Here is a 24,829-nt window from a genome sequence, read left to right as displayed (position 1 = left end):
ATATAGAGAATGTGATTTTCCTTATGTGCCCTGTCGTTTGCATTGCTTTGGGAATCTGATTAGCGTGAGATACACAACATCCATGAGTCAGGATAAACTCAGACACTAACTTTCTAAATGACACTGAGCTATTCCCTCTAGAAACATAAATTCTTTGTATTATGAATTTAACGCTCCTAAAAGAAAAGTATTTTATGTTCTACCTTACACTCTCTGTACCATTAAAGCAGCAGTACCCACCTAATTCAATTTCATATATCTCAAAACTAATTATTAAGCAGCTTATATCTACACTCTGTTTAGTGCTGGAGGAGGAAAGGACAATGAGATTAATGGCACACTGAAGGGACAGAGCAGAGACATTTCTACTCCCAAAACCATCAAACCAAAGACATGCACACCACTACCTATAATGCAGAGCAGACCACATAAATGCTAAGTGATGCTTTCAAGTCCTCTAAAAGAATAATGCTTTAACCAAACAAAATCAACCTACATCCAGAGTATGAATGATGCTGTTGTTACTTATGTCTACTTGTCTTCTATTTTACAGTGCTCTTTGATCCATTCTTTGCATTCTTCTTGTCTGAAAGTAATATTCTCGATACGTTTAATAAAGAGACCCCTCCTTTGTTCCTAGAAGCCTTGGCTGCTGATCAACAAAAGCCCTCGACAGACTTAATCCCCTGTGTTTGGCACCACATCAGTCTGGAAGTAGTTTACATTCAGAGCCATTTGGAGTAAATACTCATTAGAGGTTCCGTTGGCTCATTTGGTCACCCACATTTTGCAGTGGGTGGCCCAGTTGGCATCCTCATTATTTTATTTTCCACCACTGAAAATAATCCAGATGTAGTAACCTGACACTGCTTTCTTTGCTACTCTTATTCCATTGTAATGGAGCATCCATTTATTTGTGATACTAGCTAATAAGTCTGGATAAGTAAAAACCTCAGTCTGGTAATGCTATAACAAAATTTTTCATATACTTTTTTCAGTGCAACTTATTGAAATGCAATCTGATCATTCCAAGTATAATTTACTGGTAATACCTCATGTCTGAAACTTAGAATTATTCTCCTCCCTCCTCCTCCCTCCTCCCCACAACTTTACACAAATGAACAAACCAATTCACAGAGGTAAATTACCAAAATTATTGGCAAATTTCACAGCAAAACTCTTGCTACTTTGTTTATTCCTGAGACAAATCTTTACCACCAAGTTTCTTAATTAAAACTTTTAATTTTAACAAGACAATCACTGTATAGACAGTTCTTGTATCAAAGAAGCTAAAGTTTCTATAATGTTATTGTCTTTCTAGGTTTAGCAATGAAAGTCTCAAAATTAAACAAAACAAAACAAAACACTTTCCTGAGTACCTATTAAGTTCAAAGTAAAGTATTGTTAAAATTCAAGGAGGCTAAAACATGTCTTTTTTACAGGGCTTATATTCTTGTTACAAAGCTAGTATGTTGATACCTTTCCCTTATGATTATGTATCTGAAAAATGCTTGTAATAATATCTATTGAATAAGATACTTATTAATACAAGGATTAAAATCATAACATACACCAAGTTCTTAAAACAAAGCTGGGTTTTTCCTATATTTACAGGTATTTGAGAAGTTACTGTATTCTTACCATATGAATTATCATCAGCCTTCCATAAGAAAACATGTAAAGGTTTTTTGTTTGTTTGTTAATTTTAGAATTCCTACAACTCTGAAATGTTTTATTAGTTTCAGTACAGATAACAGGGGATTGATGTGGTATTAGAAGGTGAGGGAATGTGATCACCTAATAGATGTTGGGCATGATATTAGTGTATTCATGTCCATCAACTCAATTAATACTCAAAACAATCACCAAATGCATACATTGCTTTGTCTGTTGAATAAAAATAACTAAAGTGTACACAAACAAGGTTAAATAAGGAACGGTGATTGAAAGCAAACTCTCTAAAAAAACTCACATTCTTTCCATTCATTCCCTGAATTCTAACAAGACTACTTAATATCATTTTTTTTCAGACAGGAAGAGTGTAGGAAGCACCCTGTCATCTTGTGCAAAGTCATACTGTATCTTGGATTTTAACTGCTGCAAAGATTTAATAACTGTGGGAGAAAAACAGAAAGGTATCCTCCTGTGTACTATAAATAGGCCACTCAGTGGTAAATTACATACTCCCGGTTTATCCTAGAAGGAGCCCCACATCACCACTGGACAGTATTGCTGACCATGGCCAAAACCACGAGGGCTTGCACGTGTTCAGGATCGCTCTGCTAAGTGTGCAACACACATGCAGAGGCCGTGCTATTCGTACTACCGACTTACTCAAACTCTCTGCACTCATGCACAGATGCAGTTTCTGTCTTTTCTCATATATCACAGTATCCAGGTGTTTGTTTGTTTGTTCAACCTTAACATTTAGCCACAAGACTTTTATAAACCCTCAAATGGATCCACAGGGGAACAATTCATAATACTTCTCACTTTAAATAGTTCACTACCATCAGTCTTAAGTTACTCATCCACAACCTACACGTAAAACTTCATCTTGGTGCATGTGCTGTGGTTAGTGCTACACCCTCTATATCACAGAGAGCTTTTTCCATAGAGGATGCCATAAAAACTTGGAAAGAAACTTTTAATTTTAACAAGACAATCACTGTATAGACAGATTTATCTTATCCTACTCTTTTGTTTTGTTACCATGTTATTTGAAACAGACTATTCTGAAGCACAAACATTATTAATTTCAATTTAGAATATATAGTTTTATATTGATAATACATCTATACATTTACTTATATTTAATATACCTATAGATATGTGTATGTGTACATATTACACAGATCAAATTTTAAGCATGAAACTCATCTTTTAAGTGAAAATAAAATTTAAGCATAGTATGTATTGATTATATCATGTATACTGTTTGCTTAAATACAAAGGAAAGCCAATGGAAGACATGAAATTTTGATTTTTATTCAGCATTACTTTAAATGTTTCATACCAGAAATAGAACAAATAATGATTCTATGAGGATTGTTTGTTTGTTGTGGATACAAGTAATATAACTTTTTTCTGGTATTGGAAATTGAACCTATAGATGCTTTATAATTGAACTACATCCCCAATCCTTTTTACTTTTATACTGAGACAAGATCTTGCTGAGTTGTGGAGGGCCTCACTAAGTTTCTGAGGCTAACATCAAACTTATGATCTGCTTGCCTCAGCCTCCCAAGCCTCTGGGATTACAGGTGTGCACCACCAAACTCAACACAAGCAATATAACTTCTTAATTCTGGGTTAACTGTGATTTACTATGATTTCACAACACATGATGGATTGTTTTAAAACTAGGGTTCATGTAAATTCACTCACTTATTAACTAACAAACTTATTAAACAGATTCCATGTATAAAGGAAAGTAAATACATATGGTATTGCTGCTATTTTCAATAATGCTACCAATAATAACTTGGTGCTATGTGACAGGTACAGAGGTGCTTGGAGAATGCAAAGATTTATAAATAAGGGCTAGTTCAAACCATCCAAAATTTATTATCTAAAATGTTAGAATAGAGTTCTATTTTTAAAAACTCACAGTCCTGTTTTTTCCTTACAACAGTGTAAGTAAGTATTACTATTACCTTACACTGAAAGAGGGAAATTGATGAGCAAGAATTTAATATAGATAAGGACTCAACTTTTGAACATGCTCCCCACTTGAAAAGTCAACTGGGTGAAAAGAATTTACTCATAATTTTGTCCATGAAAAATTTACACAAGGTTCCCGACTTTTAAAGGCTTGAATTTTCATTTTTGGTGCAAAAGTGCATTTAATATAAAAATACATTCAGAATAAAGAATATTTTAAATTTTAGTTTTTTCCTAGGTTGGCAAGATTTGATAAGACATTCTCTCCCAAAGCTAGGCAGCAAATTCAAAGTGCACCTCTGGGAAGCAAGGGATACAGTATACCACGTGGCTAAGTTGTCATGTTCTTGGTGGGTCAGGTGCAATAAATGCATTTGTAGATGCAATAGTTTCAATTTGCAGTGGGTTTTTCAGGACTGTAACCCTATCATAAATACAGGAGCATCTGTAATATAGTCCTTCAAAAATAATTTAAAGTGTCAGGCATGGTGGCACATACCTATAATCCCAGCAGCTCCAGAGGCTGAGGCAGGAAGACTGCAAATTCAAAGCGAGCCTCATTAACTGAGAAAGACCCTAAGCAACTTAGTGAGAACCTGTCTCAAAGAAAAAATAAAAAGGATTGGGGATGTGACTCAGTAGTTAAGTGCTCCTGGGTTAAATTTGAGGAGGAGGAGAAGGAGGAGGAGTGAAAAAAAAATTTAAAATGCTGATTCTTCTGGTATTTAATTATCAGTCTATATGAGAAAAATGGATGCAATGAGAGTAAATCAAAATAATGCCTAATGGACATTTGAAAGGGTACTCTAAATTAAAGAGTAAAAAATAATTAACAACAAAATTATTCTGATTTTGGTTGACATATTAAGCGAATAATCGTCTCTAGTCTATAATTGAGAAAAATATTTTTCACATAAAAATAGCACCTACTCTTGGGCTGGGGATGTAGCTCAAGTGGTAACTCGCTCGCCTGGCATGCGCAGGGCACTGGGTTCAATCCTCAGCACCACATAAAAATAAAGATGTTGTGTCCGCTGAAAACTGAAAAATAAATATTTAAAAATTCTCTCTCTCTCTCGCTCTCTCTCTGTTTGAAAAAAAAAATAGAACGTATTCTTTAGTCTGAGATCTTAAAAAAACAATTGCACATATCAAAACATTCCCCTAATCTATATAAAGTCAGTATCCTTTTTTAAATTCCTTTGGAAGCTGTTGAGAGTATGGGGTCTAAGGACACTCAGGCACCTCTCCACTAGCATCCCAAATTCCCCACCATTTACTTGTTCCCTCTGTATTTGAATCTCTCCCTTTTGAATCATTATGCCCAGTTTTTCCTGTTTCCTGAAACAGGGCAGCCTCCTGTTCTCTCCATGCTATGCCCTTTTGACAGCAGCCAGTCATCTTATACATTGCTATGACTGTCTGGTCTTTGACTTTATGTCAAATCCTAGCTACCCTGGGAGGTTCACTACAAAATTCATCTTTCTGATGTTGCTTCAAGGATGATTTCTACTCTCACTGCAGAGAGAAGGGATTTTTTCTCATCACTGAACTAGTTTTGTTTTAACTCTATTATTTCTCCTACTTATATGATGCTGATTTAACATGTTGTGTTTATTTATAATCTCATCTCTCCAGAAAAATTATAAATTCTTGAAGATTAGAAATTATGAAATTTGGGGGTGGGGGAGTTACAGGAGTGCATAGGATGCCTGTTTAGCCATTTTCCAGTGCACAATTCAGTAGCACTGAGCGCATTTCACTATGCTCTGTAGTCATCACTACTCTCCATTCCTAAAACAAAATCATCATCCCAAACAGAAACTCTGTACTCAGATAATAACTCCCATTTCCCTCTCCACCCAGCTCCTGGCAACTTCTATTCTCTCTGTCTTTAGGAATTTACCAATTCTAGGTCCCTCATATGAGTACAGTTATACAATATGTGTCCTTATAGGTCTAACTAATTTCACTTACCATGTTTTTGTGGTTTACTCATGTTGTAGCATGTATCAGAATTTCATCCTTTTTAATGCTAAATAATGTTCCAATATGTGTGTGTGTGTGTGTGCGTGTGTGTGTTCTGTGTCTGTCTCCACCTTTTGACTAATGTGAACAATGAATATTGATGTCCAGATATCTGGAGCTGCTGCTTTATTCTGGAGATGCTTTATTCTTAATAGCCAAAAACTGAAAATGAACTTAGATGTCTTTCAACAGAGGAATGGTACATCAATACCACAGAAAACTATTTCTAAATAAAAAGACATAAATCATCAACACACATTAGCACAGCCTACAATCCCCAGAAAAAAATTGTTGAATGAGAGAAGTCAATCCCAAAAGACTATATGCTATGTGATCCCATTTAGATAACATTCCTGAAATGACAGAATTAGGACAGGAGAAAATTGAAAGTAACTGTGAAGGCAACTTGAGACATCCTACTGGTGATGGAAATATTCTGTCTATGACTCTATCCATGGTGGTATCCTAGTTGGGATGTTGTTCTATAGTTTTACAAGATGTGATCACTGAGGGAAAGTGGGTAGAGGGTCTATCTTATCTCTCTGTATTATTTATTACAACTTCATGTGAATTTACTATTATCTCAGAACAAGAAAAGAGGGAAGGACAAGCAGAGAAGAAGGGAGGAATGAAGCTCACCAAGAAACTAGATCCCAGTCAGGCAGGTGTACTTCATATCACCTCCTAATTGTGGCCCAGGCACAGTCTGAATACTAAATCATTTCTAGAATGGAAAGGGTGGTAACTCCAATGGATTTGAATATCTACAGTGTCCTGTCCAGAGTGAAATTATAGACTGACAAAATTTTCATTTCCTTCTACTCTTATTTATTTATAGAATTCCCTGCAAAGTTTTGCCAGGCACTATATTTTCATGCCAAATGGCCACCATCAATGCGCTAGGAGCTTCTCTGAGTTGCGATGTGTCATGGAAGCAAAGGGTATACTCTGATTCTTTTTCATATTGTATGAATATTTGGCCTTTTACTAAAGATTTCCAAAGAGGGAAATAACTTTCAGTCTTACTTTAATTGTTTGAGGCCTTGCTTTGACAGGGATAATTATTTAGTTTTAATGAAAGACATTGTTGTGAAGTGAAAGCAGAAGTATAAAAAAAAAGAGAGAGTTGGTTCCTTTTAAGTTCCTGGGGTTGTCATGCAACTCTCTCTTGATGTTCTTTTAAAAAGTCACAAATTTCAATGCAGATAGGCAATCTTAGTGGAGAACAGCAGTTTACCACAGAAAGTATTTCTCTGTAAAGTAATATTTCAGGGAATTATTCTAGATTTTCTGATTACACACAACTGAAGTGACATTCACACACATCATCATCATCATCATCATCAATGAACTCATGTCAGAAGAGTCTACAGTCTCCCTAATTTGAAGCAGCTGTTACATTCTAAATATGGATAGCCCAGTCTTCTGAAACTATCATTAAGAGTCAGAATCCTCAATTTAAAGGTTCTTTATTATTCTCTCTGTAGGGGGATTTATATCACGTTGCTGTTGGCTCTCCCCCTATTGTTCTCAGACTGTCATACGTAAGATGTCAACAAGGGTATATTTCATTCATACTCTAAAATTAAATTCTTTATCCCACAATTAGACATAATCATGATCACATACGACTATGATTTAACATAACTAAAATAGATGGTGTAAGATTTATTGTTGGCTTGTGTTTGAAATAATGAAGGCAGATTTTTTAATTTCATGCTAACTATTTGGGACATAATTCCTACTCATTTTGTTTCCATATATCTCCACCTAGTTCGATAGCACATTGCTAAAATGCCCTTGTAGTAAAATTTTAAGTGAAATCCAAGAAAATGCTGATAAAAATAAATATTTTTCAGATATATTCACATATGTGTCTGTATAAAATAAGCTCTTTGAGAACCTGATCACTCTTAGTAAGAAAAACAAGCTGGATTGTGAGCTCTTTCTTCTTTCTAATGATAACTTTAAAAATTATGTCAATTGCCAGGCACAGTGGTGTACGCCTATAATCCCAGCAGCTCGGGCGGGAGGCTGAGACAGGAGGATCAAGAGTTCAAAGCCAGCCTCAGCAAAAGCAAGGCACTAAGCAACTCAGTGAGACCCTGTCTCTAATAAAATACAAAATTGGGCTTGGGCTGGGGCTGGAGCTCAGTGGTTGAGTGCCCCTGAATTCAATCCCTAATATGCCCCCTCTCAAAAATTATCCTAATTGTACCCATGTCAATTATCTCATTTGAACATCATAATGACTCTGTAAGCCAGAAGTCTGTAAAACACTTCTGTTTCTTTTACTTGTTCTGAATCCATGCCCTGTTCCTACATTACACCACCCAATTTTTTATTTAAATACTTGGCCTCCAGACTTGACTGGAGTTTGATGGGGCTGTGCCTGGGAATAACCTGCTTCTCATGCCCTCCTCTGACCAAGGAGAAGAGACATGCAGGACCCCAACTAACCACCCAAATGTTTTCTTGAATGTGCATTTTGAATAGAAAGATGGGATGCAATCTGAAGACCTCTTTAACTTTCTTTTTTTGTGTGGTGCCCTAATAATGCCAATGCACCTTGTTCCCTGCAAGCCCAGAGCCCTTTGGATTCATATCCTTCCATGGCTAGTTCTGTCCTTTATTTGGTTCCATTGGCTAACACGTATCCTTAAGAGCTGACTTCCATTACTGATACCTGAAAAACCCCTAAGGGCTATGGTGTTTCCCTCTTCTTGATGATGAGGAAATTGAGGTATAGAGAGGTAAAGAAATTAGTCTACTTAGTTAACACAACTGAATACAGGCCTGATCCCAAGCTTTGCTTTTAAACTCCACGTTACCTGTTTCCAGTTTCTGAAAGGTTCCAATGAGAGCATGTCTAGGGTCATCATACCATGATACTAAGTTAGATGGAAAGTATAAAATGGATATGGTAGGAAGCATCCCTTCCTTTGTTACACTGAATTGGTCAGTATTTATTATACACCAAAGGATTCCTTGCACTAAATAAGGAGTACAAAACCAGGACCAACTTTGCAGTGATCCTGGAGGTTCCTGTAACTCTCTTTTTAGTGGTTAATGTCACACAGCTATGCACTATTCCAGACTTAGCATGGGTTCAAGAACAGGACCTACCTGCATCTAAAAAAAATTTATTTCACATTTATTTAGCAAAGAAGGATACATAAAGTCTAGTGCAAAGAGTGCTAATGTGTGTAAATATCATTCTAAACCTTCCACGAAGAACTACACCAGTCAGTCAGAATCAAATGCAGGAGAATCAAATCATGACTAGATTGAAAATGAGAATGGGCCTTAACATGTGAAGTCTTCAGCCCCAAGGTCAAGATCCTTCATCCCATTTGTGACCTGGGTACAGTTTATATCTTTGAGACTCTGTTTGCATATGCTTTTAAAGCATTCTATAAAGGAAGCAAGACTATCTCATGGTCCACTTAGCAGTAAAATTAAGGATCAAGATGAGGTGGAACAAAACCACAACTGGGGTTGGGGAGAGCTCAGCTGAATGCCAGATGCCCACATTAGCTGGACTGATTCCACCAAAACCCTGGCTGTCCCTTCATGTTCGTAACCTGAAAAGCCACCCCTAGAAACCACATGTCATGGAAGTGTTAAGCCATGGTCTTTCTAGGATTACTTCAAAGTGGTTACCCCTGAAGCCAAGAAAGAAATAGAATTTGGTCTGAGGCATTGGTGGGGGAAACACACTGAAGACCCACTTTTATTTCGAGAAGAATCTTAAAATCAATATCTAATAAATCAACAAATTTCCTCCATGACTTTTGTTTCAAATTCATTGGAATAAGGAATCTTTATTGTATGGTGTGCTGGGAAAATCCTGGACAGTAAAGTCAAGAGAACCTGATCTTGATTCTGGCCTCTATGTTTACCAGCTGTGACATGAGCAAGAAATTTCTTTGTGCCTCAGTTTTCTGATCTGTAAAATAAGGTATCTCAAAACACTCCTATCTCTCAGGATGACTGAGTTGAATTGAATATTCAAAAATTATTGATAGATACTTAATAATAGGATTATTTCCTTCCATTCAGGAAATGTTTTTAGAGGATAGTCCACTCTAGTGCACTACACTACAAAAATCCTATCAATTGTTAGGAAACATCATTAAAAGTTAGTGCCCACTGAATGTATCCCACATTTGGGATACATTTGGGTATAGTTTAGAGTGGAACTTTCCAACAATAGGAGCCATACAGTAATTAAAAATTGTCTTATTTAAAGAAATGAGTTCAAGTAGGGCATGGTCGCTGAGGCAGGAGGATCTCGAGTTCAAAGCCAGCCTCAGCAAAAGTAAGACACTAAGCAACTCAGTGAGACCCTGTCTTTAAATAAAATACAAAATAGGGCTGGGGATGTGTCTTAGTGGTCAAGTGCCCCCGAGTTCACCCCTGATACTCCCCAAAAAAGAAATGAGTTCAATGACATTAATAATTTATTTAGTTCAATCCAACATATTTTAAATGTTATTTTAATAGAAAATGAATATTAAAAAATTATTAGTAAGATTTTTTTTCATTGTTTTCATAGTAAGTCTTTAAAATCTATTATATATCTTATATTTACAGCCCATCTCTGTTCAAATAATAAATCCTGAAGTAAAATGAAGTCCTATCAATACAAAAAAAATTATTTAATGAAAAAAAAGTTGTTTAATGAAAAACATTTAAGATATTTTTGCTTCTGAATTTTAATATTAATTAAATAAATTTTAATATTAATCTTAACTAAATAAAGTACAGAATTCTATTCCTCAATTACACCACTATGATAGTCACAATATCAAACAGTCAATAGGTAACTAGTAGCCATAATACAGGATGGTTCAGGTTAAGAGAAGATGTAGTAACCTGAGAGGTTCAAGTCAGATAACTATTATCTTCTTAAAAGCTGTGAAGAGTAAGAAGAAAAAAAATGGTGAAATTGATGAGAGTTACTTATATGGAGAGAACCCCATCTATGTTCCTTCAGTTGAGATTCTCAGCCAACCTGAGAGCAATCTGCAGATGGAGCCAAAGAAAGAAGTACCTAGAACCACATCCCCAGTGGCATGCTGATAATGTGACTTTCCAAATATGAAAATCCCAATTTGTAGCACTTGCTCATTTTCACAATATAAATTCTCCCACTATGACTGATTATAAGCTAAACATCTGTCACTGAAGTCAGAGTTGGGGGAAGCTATGCCGAATTGGCTTTCTTCAAAACATTCCCACATTGCCTCCTGCCATTAAATCTCCTGGTAGAATCTCTCTCTCTCTTTTTTTTTTCCTTGTTGGCCAAAGTCAACCGGTAACCAGAGGCAAGGGAGCCTTGAAATGTATTTCCTACAGGCGACCCTCCTAGGGTACTGAACAAGATGGAGTAGGATCAGAAAGGGCGAGTGGAAAACAAACTCAGTGTTCAGAATCAAGAAAAACAGTCAGCTTTTTCTCTTTGTCTTCTGGACACAAAGCAGACAACAGCTATAAGGAAACTGAGAGTGACAGCACAGACTTTGGAAACAGAATGCTAACTAGAGCAGACATCACGTTATTTATTTCTCAGATGATTTTTTTTTCCCTGTGAGTATAGAATTTGTGCAAAGGAAGATACCTCTTCCAAATCTTCTGAAAAGAATTTTAGCAATTATTAAAACATGATATTTTAATATGAATCAATGAGTTTATATCAATACTGTAATTATTCAATATATTGACAAAACTGATGATAAAATTTTATTTCAGTTAATTATTTTAGCTTCGGTTTTAGGAGCCTGCATTCTTCAACAGCTGTCTTCCCCCTTACACCCAGTGGTCCCTCAAACATTTCCCTATAGTTCCATTCCACTGCAGTAAGCATGCAGGTTTTCATCATATGGCCCTCAATACCACCTGCTTTACCTTTTCTCTCTTTCCAGATCTCCCCACATGGCACCACTAAGAGATTCTTCCTATAATACCACTTTTTATGTGATCCCACTTCCCAAGAACCTTCGAGGACTCCCTATGGATTACCAAACTAGTTGGCATTCTTGATCTCGCCCTCAAAGAACTCCATAACTTGAATTTAACTTACATTTCTGAATGCTCACATGAGCACTGCCATGGGAGTGAGATCATGTTATGGCTGTCTACAGAACACAGGCCACATGTGCCACAAGGTTTTGTTGCATGCTGACTCCTTTTGCCCAACCTCAAACACAGGCATACCACAATACTACTTTTATATATCCATATCCGTATTTTTGCAAATCCCACCCAGCACTAAGGCTCAATCTCAAAAACTGAAGATTTTCTAAGCATTCAGGCTACAGCATCTGCTCCATGCTCTGAACTCCAGTGGCATCTGATCTTTAGGCATGTTTCATCACTGGGATTTACATTAGGGTATTGCAGAAATGTTAAAGGTTTGGTTTAAGTACAGCCTGTAATTAAGTGAAAAAATTAATTGTTTCTATATTTGCCAACAACTTTCTGATTGGCACATGGAGTGCAGCCTCGCTCACCTGAGCCAAGTGTCTCCAGTGTCCCCAGTGTCTCCCTGGAATTTCTGGAGTAACACCCCTCCATGCCTGCTGCCTCCTCCCTACCTACTGGCCATTGAAAGTTTACTTCTGAATTTAGGATATTTACTGAAGGCCCAGAGAAGGAACTTTCAATTTTTGCTTTATGAACTATCAACAGGTCTCAGTGAAGATAGACAATCTGTATTAAAATTAATTTGGAAGATACAGGCTAGAACAAAGATAAGTTTCTTTGCTGCAGGAATTCTCTGTTTTTACTTAGCTAATTAGATATGTGAATCATTAAGAAAAAACATAGTAGATAGAATTGCACACAAATATCTGAATATAGAAATTTCTCTTCACAATACCCTGGCTCACAAAACAGGCTCACCCCACAGGGTTACTTAAATTAGTTTACTTGAGTTAGTGTGTGGGAAGCACTTAGAACAGTACCTGGAAGAAGAAGAATAAAGTTCTTTGAGCTTTGTTGGTGGTGGTAGTGTCACATAAAGGTCTAACTGGTACCTACTGTGTGTCTCAGGGAAGAAGCAGAGTTGCATATAGATTGAATCTTTCCTAGCAGATTTAAAGATGCCACATGGATACTGCACAGCATCAGAACAGACTTCTCTCTGGGGTCCTATGAGTCAGACACTAGTTCAAGTGCAGAGAAGAAGTTTATTCATTTCCACTCTTTCCAAAGCCTAGCTAATGAGGCCTTTAGCAAGGGCTTAATTAAGTACTGCACAGTAATAGATCAGAGTACAACCTGAGTCTTACTTAAATTTTGGTTTTTCCATTAGTGACCATATAAACTTGGGCAGATTGTTTAAAGGATCTAAGTCTATAAATCTATAAAATTTGAATAATTTTATTTACCTCTCTGGATTATTATCAGGAATTCAGGAAAAATGTCTATAAAATACTTAGCTTTGAATCTGTGGTAAAATGATAAATTTATTTTTCTGGCTTGTGAAATACCAAAGGTTCACTAGTGAAGCCATTGCTACAGTATCCATGAGGACTTCATATCTAGTAGACATCTAGTGAATGTGTTGGCTGCTTGAATGGCTAAAGTAGGTCTAATGGAGTAACTTTCCACCATTAGGAACTACAGAGCTCTCAGTGGCCACCACTCCGAGCAGCCAAAACAGAAATCAAACTTCCCAAGATCCAAAAGTAATTTCTGAAATAACTCTGGGGCTCCTTTATTATGTAAAACCTTTAAATAGTTTCTACTATTATGCATAAAGATTTGGTTCCTAGTTAAAATAAAAAAGTCTTCCCATGTTCATTGCTTTGATTGTGAACACTGTGAGTAATACTTTAGTTATTCACAATCCAGTGGTCGGAAGCTATGGGAAAACTAATTTTAATTTTAGATGTTTCATGCAACACTGCTAATGTTATCTATCCTGTTTGGGCAGGGAGAAAACTGGCAGGAGCCGTGAGATGGGGAATTTATGTGAGTTAATGGAAATGTTGTGGCTGACCAACAAAGGAACTTCCCCAGCCAAAATCAAAACAAAGATATTAACTTGGAGGGAGGAGAAAGCCTGCGGCATAATAATATCATGCATTGTAACCTTATCTAGTGGTTGAAGTAATTGGGTTTGAAGAACTTAAAGAGCATTTTGTGGTTTATGTCAACTGCCAGCAGACACTGTATTTAGCAGCCTCTCCACTATTAAATTCACATACTCCTCTCACCAAGAAGGGCCATTTAGCTCTATCTCTGGCTTATTAACAATGTTCTTGAGACCTCCTGAAGACAAAAGCTAAGTTTTCAGAGCCTGCACTAATGCCCATGCATTGCTGGCTACTTGTGAGGAGCAAAGTAGCTGCAACACATCTCAAAGATTTGCTTATATTCACTTGAGATATTTTTTCAGAATATATTTATTTTACATCTAAGATTAAGACATAATCATCCCTCTTTCCACCAGAAAGATATCTTTCGAAGCTCTCTCTCTCTCTCTCTCTCTCACACACACACACACACACACACACATACACACCCCAAAATGACCCTCAGAATAAGTTTATAATTTAAGTTTATAACAATTGCAAGTTAAAGAATTCAAAGAGTGAATTATACTGAGTGAATTTCTTACTTAAGAAAAAAATAATAATTTGGAGAGCAGAGAATTTTTTTCTGTTTTATAATCCAATATTATGACTTTCTTTGTGTAAATAACAAGACAATAACAAGCAAGAACAAGAGGACCTTGCTAAGAAACTTACCAGTTAACCTTTCCATGCTACCTCTGGTCCACCTGTCCCCAAGTGGCTCTTCTGGAGTCCAGATGCTCTTGTGAGGAAAGTTCTAGGCACTCAACACTAGAGAAGCACTGGTGGGGTTCCTGTTGGACCAGAGTCTGGGCATTCTCAGTTAACTCTGTTCCAACGCTTTTAGGGAGATGGCAAATCTCATTTACTCATTTTTTTCTGGTAAAATAAATTCATGTTCTACCATGGAAATTTTCTTAAGACTGGAATATTGTTTCATAAAAATATGATTTTAAAGATTACAGATAATACTTTTGATACTATTAATTATATATAATACTAGAATTACTACCTTAAATATTAATTTGCTATGGCCCAATTTATTTCCTTTTTAATAATTACTAGAATTTAATATTATGAAATATGATATTAAGATTAATAACATCCCTTATGTTGTTTCCTAGGGCAGCTCCTTGGAGCACTGAGTCAGGAATTAATATGTATAGTATGTTTGTTAATCCTTTTATGTCATTTCTCTTCAGCTGTGGACACTATTGGAAATGTGTTGATTAGAGCTCTAGAGTTCCTTTTCTTATGTGAATTACATTTTATAAGAGTTTATAAGTTAAAATTGAAGCCTTATCTCAGACTTCAACATGTCCTATTTGGGTTATGCTTTTAGATTATATTTTCAATGGCTATTCTGTTGCTTGTCAGGAAATAAGAAAACAAGAACTAAATTTGCCAATAATAATTTACATAATCTTTCATTAGGGTAAGCAAGAAAATTAATCATTTTCATGACCAGAAAGTTTTACTGAGAGATAGGACCATACATACTTTTCTCAATGAGGAATCTAGGAGAAACTTTGCTTCCGTATTTTACATATTCAGCCTTGTGAATATCTGTCTCGAACTTTTAATTATGTAATATTGAGAGATTTCAAAGGGTAAAAAACTGTCCCGAAAAAAAATTTTTTGAAGACCACCTTTTTTTTTTTTTGTAATGATAATCAAAGAGAATATGTATGGGCAATGTCTATTTGTTATTCTGAATCTTCGGAGTCACAAACCTCTTAAATGACAACAGTGTCCAGATATAAAGCTGTACAAACATATAATATTTCTAAATCAGTTCAGTTTAAGGAAGACATAGAATATACAACTCAAAGGAAAAAGTACAAACTTGGAGATTTCTTATTTCAAAATTTTCTCATCAGGAATCCATCTTATTTCCAGGAAACATCATTAAACACCTCTCATAGACAGCAGATTGTGAGGTTAGTATGCTATTCAGAAAGTTTTCAAATGGAATTCTTTTGAGCTAAGGTAACCTCTATGAAATCATATAGATTTTGAAGGTGAGAGGTCTTGGAGGACACAGCTACTCTTGTGCCCCATGACATCAAAGAAAAAGCAGTAATGTCAGGTGATTAACCTCATGCACAAAATTACAGGGTCGTGGGGTGAAGACAGGTTTTCACAGTTCCCTTGGTGACCTGTTCTGCTAGTCCAAAACTTAACAGGACAAGGAAAAACAGCTGCATAAGATTGGCTCTCTCTTTTCTAAGGCAGTTGTGACAGAAATACAACCAGTGTGTTTATTTCCTACTTTTCTGACACCTAGTTTAGCCTTGCTCTGTAATCCAAGGTGAGCTCTGAAAATATAATCTTAATTATAATACAAATAAATTACATTCTATATTTTAAAAATCACTAAGATGAGAAGCAATTTAGGAATGTTTAACAACTAGCATAGACTAAGGATTCTCTACAAATTAGCACTCTCCTAAAAATTTCTATAACTCAATATAGCCCATTTATTTTTATAAAATCTGTGATGTCTACAAATTTTTTACCTCATGCAAAATTTAGGTTTGAATTACTCTAATGTTCACTCATTAGTCACAGTTCTTCCAGTTACAAAGAATAGCTATTCCCATCATACTAACAAGCAGAACAGGAACAAAAGACTCTTAATAAATATTATTCAATGAATAAGTGGATGAATGAATAAATAAATTATCTCTTCCTATCAATACTTAAAATGTTGCTACATGTTCTTTTCTGATTAAAAAGTTTCAATTATTTTATTTGCTCTTCATGTTCGAAATGTCTTCCAAACATTTACCATCCACGTGTTGTGTTTGTAGCATATACAGATCATTCTTACGCCTATAATGTCAATATGAAAATTGATTAAATTCCTCCCAAAATACAGGAAATCACCAAGAATATCAGCAAAATAATCTAGAGGCAATCAGGTATGCAGGTACCCAAGAGATAGATTTCCAAATTTTCTTAACATTTGACTCTTTTCATGCCAATAAAAAAAAAAAAAACTTTCTTGCCAATTCATCCCCAAAATGTTAATTGGAGAAAGAAACATGGTCCTCAAACCAACATATCCATGCTATTCTGGTAATTTATAAATTGACTTTTCTTCTCAAGAATATCCAAGACTTCAGGTGTATTGAAAACAAATTCAGGTTTACAATTATGTATGTATGGGTAATCAGTGATTCGGGAACTTTAATAGGTTTACACTGGCTTTTCTCATTTTAAATAGCTGCTTCTTTTTCTCTTTTATGATCCACCAAATTACAACTGACTAAATGTACCTATTTAGTGAAAATGGATTCCATTAGAGTGTAATCTTACCCAACCATTGTTTTCTGCTGGAGGAAATAATGGAGAACATGTGTAGATGCTTAACATCAGGCTCCTGTTTCTAGAATTACAGTCTTAAAGCTGTCAGAACTGTTCAAGAATAAGGATGATCCGGACCTCACTGGGCATATGAAACACCCTTTTTGTGAACATTTAAATAGGTGAGGCAAGAGAATGCTAAAAAACTGGCATGGAGAACTTCAAATATCCAAGCAAAGAGATTTTTTTTTTCTTTTCTTCTCATTTGCCAAGACATCCTGTTTTTCCACAAAAATAAATGAATCATATTTTTCTAATCTACTTTGAATGCACTGGTTTTTTTTCCTAGTCCATGCTGTTTCAGTCTCAAAATATGGTAGCCCTCAATCTGGCCCCAAAACAAGATTATTGCTTAAATTTTTCTTGGAAGAAGAGTGCATAAGTGTATTCACATTCCTCATCAAATTGCTGTTATCACTTTGGTTACACAGGGCCATAAGGATTTATTTGAACACCATCCTTTACTCCAATAAAGATAACCCAGTCAATGTTTCTCCCAAAAGCAATCACTGATAAAGCAGTTTATGATGAGCTCACTTAATTCAGTAGCTCAAGTCAAAAAAGAGTAGTGGTTTAAAAATATAATAACTTCAAATGAAAATCTCCAGTGGATTCTCAAGAGAATAATTCTATAAAGTATCAATAATCCTTCTTAAAAGTATGTGTTTAAAAACTGCATTGTCAGCTTTTATTAAAATGAGCCATATCAAAATAGCGAGAGCTACTGAGGAAAAAAAAAAAAAGGTTCTGTGTTTGTTCTGTATAAAGAAAATTTTCTGTGTAAAGAAAATGTTCTAAGAAAATCTGTTTGTTTGAGCTAATTCCAGAAAATACAGATTACTACTTCTTATTGAAGACCTTAATAGAGAGCCTACATTTGAGGCAATAAATTACCAGGTAATTTCATGTTATCTCATAAATCAATCATATTGTATGTATATGATTTTACAACTGATCAAAATAGGTTTCTGATTACCATGTGGAAATTTCCAGAGAGACAACTAAGACATCAGAAATGGGCAATAACTAACTTAACTAGTAAGCTCATAAAGTAACTTCTTAAGTTCTGCTTAACTTCCTTTAGGAAAAAGAAAAAGAATTGGATTCAATAAAAGAACACAAACCTTAGTTTTGAATTCTTTGGACAAAAATCTGGATTAATATCTTGCCCCTGCCCATTAGTCTTTCTGTCCCTAGAGAAGGGTCTCTACTTTCCTGATGATAATTCTATGCTTACCTTCTAGGATTGCTCTATCTCCACTGAAGTATGTAAACCACCCAGCAGGAGGTCTGGGTTATTATGGATTGCAGAGTTCTAGAATGTATTCGTAGTGAGCCTATTTTATAAAGAAAATTTATATGTATATGGTTTTAAGTGAACATTTTTTTCTAATTAAAGTTGTATTTCCTTAATTAGAAAGGATAAGTCTACATAACAAGAAAACAATTTTAAAAATCTGGTCAAGTTTTTGTATATTTTAATTTTTTTGGACTTTTTATTCTACAGTCATACATATTAGTAACACAAATAAATTTTAAGTACAAAATAAAGTATTTAAAGTATCTTGAGGTTTAAACTTTTCACATAATTATGGCAGAAAGAACTGTGCCTGTGAAAGGAAGGAGACTGTTTTGAAATCTTATCACTATGAAAGTGAATAAATGTGATAATGAAACATGAACTGTGAAAAGAAATACAGAAAGAAGTGATAAGAGCGTATGTAATTGAAGGAAAGTGTGTAAATGGGTGATAAAATAGAAGTATAAACAGCCACAGGCCAAAATGTTTAAAACAATGCCTAGTTTTATGAATAATCCAAGATAAAAATCCACTAAAAGCATTTACTAGACCTAAGATTTGCTCTAACCTTAATACATTTTTCAATTTCATAAGCTTCCTCCTTGATTAATAGCAGTTTTTGCTTTTAGCACGGATTCCTCTTTGCTGGTAATGCCGACTGAAAAACACAGTTAATAGCTTTAAAATGATGTTAATGATGAGAGATTAAATTAGTGTTTCTGTTTAATTCATCAACAACATAGCACTTATTTCAATTAGGATAAAGAATGTTTACAACATTTGGACAAAATGATTATAGGTTTTCAAGCTAAGCAAAATTTATACCATCCATATAAACACTAGATGCTGAGCTGCTGTTAAGCACCTGAAGACTCCTAATGGAGTTGAATTCAGGGAGCAAAGGGGCCTGCTTGCCTCAATTTGTTAGAAGCACTTGGTAATGATTCCGTATCTTTCTGGTCTGTGCAATGGTAATCTTTTTCCATTTTACTGTTTCTCCTGTTCTATATGTAAATCAAAGATTTTTTTTTTTTTTTTTTTTTTATTTTTTGGTACTGGGGATTGAACTCAGGGGCACTTGACCACTGAGCCACATCACCAACTGTATTTTGTATTTTATTGAGAGACAGGGTCTCACTGAGTTGCTTAGCTCCTTGCTGTTGCTGAGGCTGGCTTTGAATTTGCAATCTGCCTGCCTCAGCCTCCCAGTTCAAGATTCTTAATTATGACCCCATTGAAGCCTTATAAGCCAAAGGACAAAGAAGGGGAACAAACTACTCTGGTCTATTGTGTGTCAGGGATGGTGTCAGACTGTGTACCTCATCTCATAAAATCATTGTGCAAGCTTTATTGGCACCATTTCACAGATAAAGAAACCAAAATGTGAATTTTCTTCTTGTGCACTGTCATACAGCTGGGAAGTTCAGATTTCAGTAACTTCAAATATTCTAAATTCCACAGCTACTTGAACCGTTCTAGTTTTAACTTAATCTCAGTCATAGTCTTTATGCTTTCTGAGAGAGGGAAAAAGAGGAGTTGACCATTTTCACCTCTCACCATGTTGTAAGGATAGGATTCTTCTCTCTGCTGAATGAAAACACATACACTCATACCCTTACCCTGGCTGAGAAATATCAAACCAAGAAGACCAGGCCTTAAAACTTTCCAGCATTATACATTGATGCCATATACAAAGGAACACCCAAAGCCAAGAATTGTGGACAACCATCAGAAGAAGCCAGGAAGAGGCAAGCGAGGATGCTCCCCCACAGCCTTCAGAGAGAACATGGTTTCACTGACTCCTGGATTTCAAAATTCTCCCCTCCAGCCCTGTTGTTTGAAGCCACCTAATTTGTGGCTTTTGTTATAACAATCCAAAGAAATTGATAGGAAATTTGGTAATTCTAAACCCTTCTTCTCTTCTAAGGATTTTCTAAGCAAACAATGGAACCCTCAGATGATAATAGTCCTACTTTGTGATTAAATTAAGGAGATAGGTTTTTGAGGCAACTGACCTGAAGTCGAAATCAAATAAGTACTATTGTTGCATTAAATAATATACTTCAGGCTCTTATCTCAAAACAAGGGACGGGTCTGGAGCTCAGTAAAGAAAAGTACATTGTCTTTCCATTTCTCCCCTTTTATTCCTGATTATTTGCGGGGGTAGTTATTTATTTATTTATTGTGGCACTGGGGATTGAACCCAGGGCACTCTACCACTGGGATACATCCCAGCCCTTTCCTTCCTTCCTTCCTTCCTTCCTTCCTTCCTTCCTTCCTTTCTTTCTTTCTTTCAGATAGGGTTGCCAAGGCTGGCTTTGAACTTGTGATCCTCCTGCCTCAGCCTCCTGAGTTGCTGGTATTAAAGGCATGCACCACAATCCCTGGCTTCATTTGCAGGTTTTAAAGTCCTACAGTACAAATAGCATGGCTTACCACCTCTCACTCCATTCAGCACATTATCTTGTTCATACTTTGTATGTATAAAAAGGATGAAGAATTACAGAATTATATTTTTAACTTAAAAGAATAAAAGACTAATTGTTTTCCATAAGAAAAGGCATGTAACGATGTATTGATGCATTTAAGACTATTACTGGAATAATTAGGAAGAAACCAAAATTTAAATTTCACAACAGAAATAAGTCATTATCCTTTGGAACATGAAAGTCTTACCATGACATGATCCCATTGACTACTACACACCTCAGCCTGGAAAACTCACTTGTCTTTCCTGACAAGAAATACACTCACCCAATCAAAGTTAAGTAGGAAGTGAAATGATACATTCCATGAAAATCTTACTCCAAACTTAATTTTTTGCACTTGGTACATAATGACTTTTCCATCTTTCTTCAAAGGAAAGAAATCTTTGATTTCAAAACCATGTGTTAGAGAAATTAAAAAAAAAAAAAATCTGTCCTGAATTATCTCATTCTGAACTAGCTACAAGACTCTTTCTTCACAATGCCTGATTTTCCAGAGCACAGATATGCAAACAAATTGTTCAAATCTTTTAAGTGTACATTTTAGTACTGCTGAACTCTTAAGTATCATCCCGTGGCTCTAGAGTTAGCAGACCTACTAGTTGTCTCTGCCTTTTACTTGCTTTTTCCATGAGCAGAAGCTGGATCTAATTTCCAAATAAAAGACCTCTTCACCAAAAATTTATTTTTACGAAGGAATGGCTTTACAGTGTTTGCCATTTGGGTTCTTTTATTTGGCTTTTATATTCTCTTCAAAATGTGAATGGAAAATGTTTATCTGCTGGAGGGCTTCACATGCTTCTGCTTTGCGGGTTCCATGAATTCTACTTCCAAAAAGAAAAAAAAAACTACTAGTCACAGAACAAATCTTGAGTCAAAAGCAAATTCAGTGCAGCCTAAGAATGTTATAAAAAATTTTAAAATTGATCTCATTCTAACATTCTGTCTGCTGGGCCGAGAGATCTAGGTTTTCTCCCCATTAAAAGAGTTGACATAGTACAGTGTTGACATAGTACAGTGATTAAGAATGCAGGTCCTTGAATACTGTAGATGAACTGTGCCACTTCAGAATCATGTGAACTCAAGCTAGGTGCGACAGTTGATATATGCAATCCCAGCGACTTGGGAGGCTGAGGCAGGGAATCACAAGTTTCAGGTCAACCTCGGCAACTGAAGACCCATGTCAAAATAAAAATCAAAAGGACTGGGAATACAGCTCAGTAATAGAGTACTCCTGGATTCGATCCCAAATATAGAGCAAGGATCCAGGGGATCATGTGACCCTGGACAACCGTTTAGCTTTTCTTACCCTCACTTCTTTTTCTGTAAACTGAGGATAATGCTCATCTGTAGGTACTATTATGGGGATTAAATAGGATAGCATATACAAAATGCTTAGCATAGCATCCAATAAGTAATCCCATTTCTTTGATGGATAATAGTACCTAGCTCATGGTACCTACTACAAGATTATGGGTATAGAGACTCTTAACTCAAGTGCACTAGACTCTTGCTAATTAAAAGTGTCAGGACAGGTTCCTTTTGAGGAAGTGGGAGTTGGGAGAGAATCTGTCCCATGCCTCTTCCCAAGTTGGTGGTAGTTTACTAAGCAATCTTTGGTGGCACTTGGCTTGCAGATCTCTGTCTTCATTATCACATGGCATCTTCCCTGTGTATGCCAGCTATCTTGTGTAACATTTATAGGGAACCAGCTACAAGAAGGTTCAGTTTTTCTTTGCATACCTAGGTCAAGCTTCTAATCTGCACACCAGGACCAATAAAGCCCTCCATGAGAGTTTACTCTGGTTTCACCCTACTCAAGCATAGTTCACCATCTTTTGGGCCCTAATATTGTGTCCATTCTATTGTCCTTGGAACTATGGAAAAGATTTTTCTTCCAAATGCACCCCTAGCTGATCAGAAAGATCTGAGGATCTCAGCAGGTGGCCCCACCAGCTTACACCTTCACTGCATCATGAGCTCTGAGTCTTAACTCAGAGCCACTGCCCTAAAGTTCTGTTTTGGAGGGATTCTGACTTAAGGGTGTTCATGCTCCAGCTTTGGCCCACGAGTTCCTCAGCCAAGTACATATACCAAATGCCTGAACCTACAGGTTCCATTCTTATGGAACAGAATTACTGTGGCAACAACATATCATCTATAGAATAAAACGAATTTTATCATGACTGGGTCTGGCATCATCATATCACCTGGGAACTCATTAAATTATAAAATAGTAGACTCTAGTCAGACATGCAAAATGGCAATAATATCTTCAGGTAATTTATATGCACATTAAAATTTGGGGAAGCACTGTTCTGAAGTTATATAAATTCTGTATCCCAAGCTGAACTATGAGATGGGCAAAAAGTCATCAATATGAAATTCATATTCCTTATTTGTTTATTTACAACTTGTCACAAGGGATAGTAAAAAATTAGAATTTAATGAAGTAATATGGTTCAATATTACTTATATTTATAATTCTGTGTGGAAAGAAATTGAGGGAAAGGGTTAAGGATAGGGAGAGAGGGAGGAAGACAGAGACAGAGACAGGAGATACAGTAGAATGCAAGAGAAAGAACAATTTAAATTAAGTTCATCATGTCTGACTATTTAATCAGTCATTTCTGGAGTTCTTCTCAAACTGTAGGCATTTTACTTCACTGTAATTCCAGTGCTTAGAGACAGGCATTTTTAGTCTCTAACTACCATAGCACCAGATGCTTAGCCAGATCACAATTCTAGTGATCTATTCCAGTACTAAAAGAAGAAAATAATCATTGTGTTGAATATTATTGATAGACCTATGCTGGAATTTTCAATAATGTCTTTCTAAGAAATGTTTCAGAGTTATTTAGAATTCCAATTATGAATCTATAACATCTGTTCTACCACAAGTAGAACACAAGATACTTTATTGTTTACTGTTCATGCTATTGCCAAGAAATACTAATAATAAAATTTTTAAATTTACCTCATTAAATAATTTATAATCTGTAAAATTATACAAACTGGGGCAAAACAAAGTAAAGGTCACCTATATTATAGAAAGCAGAATAATGGGCCATAAAGATGTTCACAGCCTAATTTCTGAATCCTGCAAATGCGTTACCTTACATGGCAAAAGACATTTTGCAGATGTGATTAAGTTAAAGACTTTAGAATGTGTTGATTGTTCTGGAATATCTGAGTAGGCCCAACCTAATCACATGAGACTTTAAAACTGGAGAAGTTTTCCAGGCTATAGTCAAAAGGAGATCTGCAAAGGAAGGAGGGTTGGAGAGATGGAACTTAAAGAAGAATCGATCTTTTGTTGCTGGCTTTGAATGAGCAGGAAAGAGGCCTTGGGGCCTAGGACTAGGGGCACCCTCTAGAAATAGGAAAAGGCAAGGAAATAGATTCTCAGTAAGCACCCCCAGCAAGGAGCTCAACCCTGCAACACCTCCACGTTAGCCCAGTGAGTCCAGTTCAAAGTTCTGACCTCTAAAACTATGAGATAATTTGTTTGGCTTAAGCCACTAAGTTGATAATTCATTACAGCAGCAATAGAAAAAAACATAGGAAATGAAAAAATGTGAAAAAAGCAAAAAGCTTACATCTGATTCTACCTTATGGATGCCTTTTGGGCACAATTCTCCCCAAAGAACTGGAGATATTCTGAAGGTGCTCCAACATCCTTCTCTTCTTTCTTCTCTGAGTGGTATTTGGTGTGGATCATTTTCTTAATTCACTTATGTACCTTGTGAATTATTGCATTATTGGTCTGAACTTGCAATTATTGGTCTGAACTTGCAATTAAAGAGATGGATAATATTTTTCAAGATTTAAGCAAGGGGATAAAATGAGATTTTTCTTATCTTGTTATTTTTAGTTTCTACTGGACTTATATTATTAAA

General features: G+C 35.8%; 1 protein-coding gene and 1 non-coding gene across 2 annotated transcripts in view; one reads left to right on the top strand and one right to left on the bottom strand.

The window, feature by feature from the left end:
- Dkk2 (dickkopf WNT signaling pathway inhibitor 2) overlaps window positions 1-24,829 on the bottom strand; it is a 97,375-nt gene that overhangs the window by 42,133 nt on the left and 30,413 nt on the right. The window lies entirely within an intron of this gene.
- LOC114092914 (U5 spliceosomal RNA) lies at window positions 6,635-6,750 on the top strand. Its single transcript, XR_003582823.1, has one exon. It is a non-coding gene; the product is annotated as a U5 spliceosomal RNA (small nuclear RNA).

The sequence above is a fragment of the Marmota flaviventris genome, chromosome 7, assembly GCF_047511675.1.
Source record: "Marmota flaviventris isolate mMarFla1 chromosome 7, mMarFla1.hap1, whole genome shotgun sequence".
Lineage (NCBI taxonomy): Eukaryota > Metazoa > Chordata > Mammalia > Rodentia > Sciuridae > Marmota > Marmota flaviventris.
This window is presented reverse-complemented; position numbering and strand designations above follow the sequence as displayed.